General features: G+C 31.4%; 1 long non-coding RNA gene across 1 annotated transcript; it reads left to right on the forward strand.

The window, feature by feature from the left end:
- LOC110265329 lies at positions 146 to 1,597 on the forward strand. Its single transcript, XR_002351548.1, has 4 exons — positions 146 to 547; positions 892 to 918; positions 1,032 to 1,100; positions 1,254 to 1,597. It is a non-coding gene; the product is annotated as an uncharacterized LOC110265329 (long non-coding RNA).

Genomic DNA, 4,967 nt, shown 5'->3' on the forward strand with positions numbered 1-4,967 from the left:
GCCAATCAACCCCTATATGTACTCATTAGTATTTAAATCTAAAATATAATAGATTATCTTTATTTTTTAAAATAAATATGTAATTAAGAATTTCTTTAGTAACACCTCTGTTGAATGGGAAGAAACCCTAATTTTCTATCTTTCATTTTACTCATTTCTGCATTTCACGTTTCTTTCTTCTTCTCCCTCCACTCACTTTTCGCATCTCTCAAAATCCAACTTACTTGACCATCACCGCTGCCATTTACTCTTTTTCGCATCCACGGGGTTCATCTTAATTTGGTTATAGCCGCTATACATCTCAGGCCCAGATGGCACCTAGGACAATTTCAGGAAACAGTGGCTCGGAGAAAACCATGAAGTCGCAAAGGCTAAGCGGTGAAATAGCAGTTACGCCCCGGGATCAGAAAGAAGGAGAAGTAAGGGAGTTTTGATAGTTCTTTTCACCGACAGAGAGACCGGATTTTGATCAAAGGAGAAAGAAGGGAGCAATGGAATTGAGGAAGGATCTGTCGACCAGTCTTTCAACTCGATCCTGCAACAAAAGGTAAACTAGAATTTAAATTTCAAATCTTTGATTTGATTACAAAATCGTAAATTGGATTAGTAACCTAATTATTTTGTAAGACATCTTTATAAAAAATACTAGATTGAATTTAAATTTAAATATGAATATCAAATGAAAAAATAAAATATCTTAGTTATTTATTATGATATCTCAAAAAATTGGATTTAATTTGAATATTAGTTGAAAATTATAATATCTTTCTTATTTATTAGGATATCTTTATAAGAAAATAGATTTTTTCGTTATCTTTCTTAGTTATTTCTATAAATGACAATGTTTATTATGAAGTTTTAAACCTAACACTCTTTTTTCAATCACCACAGATTAGAGGAGCAGAGAATATGAGTAAGGTAATCACACTTGTTTTTGTTAAATGAAACTTTGGATTATTAGTCTTTTGTAAACTCAGTTTAGTAGTTTTTTTAGTCTAATATAAATACTGAAATTTATTTGGCTTGAGCAGTACACACTGGATGCCTCTGTAACTTCTAAGGGAGAATCGAACATGGACTTCTCCGCCTTGGATGAGAAGGTAATCTATTTTTAGGCTACAATACCCGAAGATGCATTACTTGCTTGGCATACTCTATTTAACATGTCTTTAATTATCTTTTGTGAAGTTTATATTTGATGTGTTATTACCTTATTATACAAGTAACGCATCTTATTTTATGGCATCTTGTAGCTTGGAAAGGGTATTGCCGAGGCACTGTCGACGATGATTCGCGAATCTGTTGTGCAAGGGATAATAGCAGTTCTCCCAGAGATTGTGAAAACGGTTGGTTCCTCACCAAAAAGTGGGATGATGGTGTGAAGCTTTCGAATACTACTCCAGTTATTACACTGCCGCCAGACACTTTGAAACGCATAAAGCTTTCGAATACTGCTCCAGTTGTTACTCCACCGTCAGACCCTTTGAAAGAAGTACTTGATGCCAATCCCTCAATGTGTTTGGGTGACAAACTAGTCACGAAGAAGAGTACTTGGAGGTGCAAGGGAAGAAAGCGTGGATTACCGGTCTCCGTAGTTAAGGTTTTATGTTTTTATTTTTAAATAACAGCTATTAAATACTACTAAGATATCATTTGATCAAAATAATACATAATAGATGATGTTATAGTTCACAAAGTACAGCATCATTCAACCATTAGATTTGTCACTGTTTCGATTTAGGGGCGAAGAACTTTTTAGTATTCTCACATATTATAATTTTAATGTTAAGTCATAAAATACAATATGTTCCTCAACTTCTCCTATCTTTTTCACTAGATATGAGGTCTGAGCTTCACTGTTGAGGACTTTAGGCTCGTGAGTACCAGTTTCTTTTTCTGGTCATCATATTGTGCCTGTTAGTGACATTGGAAGGTTGATTAGAATCCTGATTAATACTAAAGAGCTAAATTTTAATTGCTGATATGAGAATTTGATTTGTTGATGTCGTGGAAAGCTGATCAGTTTAGAGGACATTATTGACAAATAAGTAATAGTGCCTAAAATAATTATCATATTTTTTGGAGTTGCAGAAAGACTTGCAATTTGCAGAGAAGCTTCCTCCAGGGCGTCCATAGCTTTACTACAACAACTACAATCCAAATATGGACGGGAATGACATGCCACATGTGAGTATTTAACTTTTCGGATAACGTTAGTAGATGAAAAATTTTTTATTTTTAATACGTAAAAAAAATATCTGGCTGATTTTGTGTGTATACTTTGAGTAAATAATTAACGTTATAATATTGTGCTTTTCCATCCTCGATTATGAAATACACATATTCACGAATCTATATCTTGTATACTAATGTGTAGGGACATAGTCCAACTTTTTAAAATAGAAGGAAGATTAAACAAATGACATGTAAAGATGCTTAGTAATTAAGTTGGTAAAAATCATATTTTATGCAAATACAACTTTAGTATTTATATTATCGATGTAAGTGTGGCTTTAGTTAGTAACTTATAAATATTTTTACTACTGTTTAAAACACTTGCCATGTTTTCCTTAGATCTAAAAATGATAAAATCCAACTTATAAAATATTTATATTACTTTTATAATTGCATTTTTTCGAACTTTGTGTTGATCAAAATGAATGAGTATTTAACTTTTTCTTATGTTGCCATTATTTTTATAGTGTTTGGACCTTTTATTTTAGCCAACTAAAGAGATAAAATTTTTTGATAAAGAATTGGTCATTGCTGCTTACATCTTTGGAAACAATTTGGATTTAGAATAAATAAAATTAACTTATTTCTCATTTTATTGCTAATTTGTCATATAATTTTTTTATAACCTTTTCTACCACTATAGTATAATATTCTGATATTATGATTTTAGGGAAGTGCTTGTTCCAAACGATCATTGTAGTGGCACACGCAAGACTCTTATGACTATAATGTCCGACAAGCCAATAATTAGTGATGTAAGAATTAGTTTTGCATTATTTATTTATTATCCTTGGAAAATTATCAAATTTGGATTGGTGCAGAATAACTATGATTGTCTGTACTCCATAGGTCCTTACCTTAGTTTGTTCGATGCTCACCAAAGGGCATTTTGGGCCAAAAGAAAACAAATATAGCAACCAATAGTTTCTTCCACTGACATTTTCTGTAAGTTTATTGGCAGTTCAAAATTTAGTCTTCAAAATTAATATATCTTCCCAGATAAACTAGAAACATAATAAGATTTCTCACTTAGTTCAATATTCATCGTAGCAAATTGTTTTAAGCCCGAAACAGAACTGTGTCGGCACAATGAGATACATCAAGGATAACTTCATGGGAGACCTTGCCAATTTACACAAGGTTCGTTAATTTTATTGAACTTTCAATTAATTCGTATAATAATATTTCATGGCTGTTTTTAGTTAAGGTTATTTTTCGAATGTTGTTGTAGATTTTTGTGCCAGTTTACCTCAATGGCCATTGGTTTCTCATAGTGGTTAATTTGCTTCATGAGACCGTGAGATATCTGGACTCTTTCAAAAAGTCCACATTGATGACAGAGCGTAAGAGTGTCATTAACAATGTGTTAAATTACCTTGAGAATTTTTTATCCGACAAGAACTTCGATGAAACACCTTCCTTTAGAAACATTCAATTTTCTAAGTATAAATTCAATGAGCCTGCTGTCCCGCAACAATCTGCCAAATCGTAAGTTTAAATATACCATTTTTCAAAGCATAAATTCAATTTTCTGGCTGTTTGTTCTTTTGTTATATTGCTTTGTTAATATGTGCATTGAATTGTGGCAAAGGAATAACTGTGGTATTTGGGTCGCTCAATGGATGCACCTCAATCGCTTTTGGAGCCTCGATAATAAGACATGGGTAAGAAAAATATCATTATTAATAAAGTTATGTTTATTCCATTATGTGATATCGTTGTTACTGTTTGTTAAGTTGTCAATGATTACACAAAGATGCACTTGGCTTTGGATTTTGTGAATGACTTTAATAACTCGAAGCGGGATATCATAGTGGAGCTTGCTGTCATTGACTGGAATAAAAAGATGCAACAGTCTGTCTTGCAGACTTTTAGGATTTTAGTTGCCTGTTATTAGTAGTTATGGATTGAATTAGATCATTTTAATTTTCTTTGAAATACAAGCTATCTTTATATCTTGCACTTATTTCTTTTGGACTATTTAAATATATGTGGATCTTTCTATTTATAATGATTTATTTCAGTTAATTGATGTACGCGCTGTTTCATGTTCAAACTTTGTCCTTTGTGAGTGATTGTTGAATTTTATCAACGGTTTGCATTTAATTGTACATTTAATTGTATGTTCTGCTCAATATAAGAGTCATAAAAACTAGCTATATAACAGCCAATCACCCCTGTTTCCTATGATGTACAAATTGCTGTTCCCATCAGCAGGCCAGGGGTGTTTTAGTTAGCATAAGAGATTTGCCAGATTAAGAGTTGAACATATCCATATTTTTTGCCGACTAATATATTATGACATAGTATTAAAACTTTATTTACCAAAATATATAGAATTGACCTTTGTTGATCCTCAAAAAAAAAAATTTTACATAAGACGAGCAAAAAGGAAAAAAAAAACCTATTAGAAATTTGAGTTTTTTATTTTTAACCAGAAAGAATTTATTTTAGTCATTTGTTTTGTCATTTAAATTAAACATGAGACTTACGCACTTTTTAAACTCTATTCGTTATAGCAAAAATCAAAAGAGAGAGATTTTATTTATATCTTCCAATATTGTTCTTATGTCTATCATCTTGGAATAGAAACCAAACAAAACCTAAATTCTAAACTATAAATTCTTTTGATCAATCTTTAAATACGATCACAAGGTATACACATAATATAAGCAAATAAAATTTGCCTCTTTAAACAATAAAGAAATTGTGTGCAGATATTTTCTTACCCT

The sequence above is a fragment of the Arachis ipaensis genome, chromosome B08 (genome assembly GCF_000816755.2).
Source record: "Arachis ipaensis cultivar K30076 chromosome B08, Araip1.1, whole genome shotgun sequence".
Classification (NCBI taxonomy): domain Eukaryota; kingdom Viridiplantae; phylum Streptophyta; class Magnoliopsida; order Fabales; family Fabaceae; genus Arachis; species Arachis ipaensis.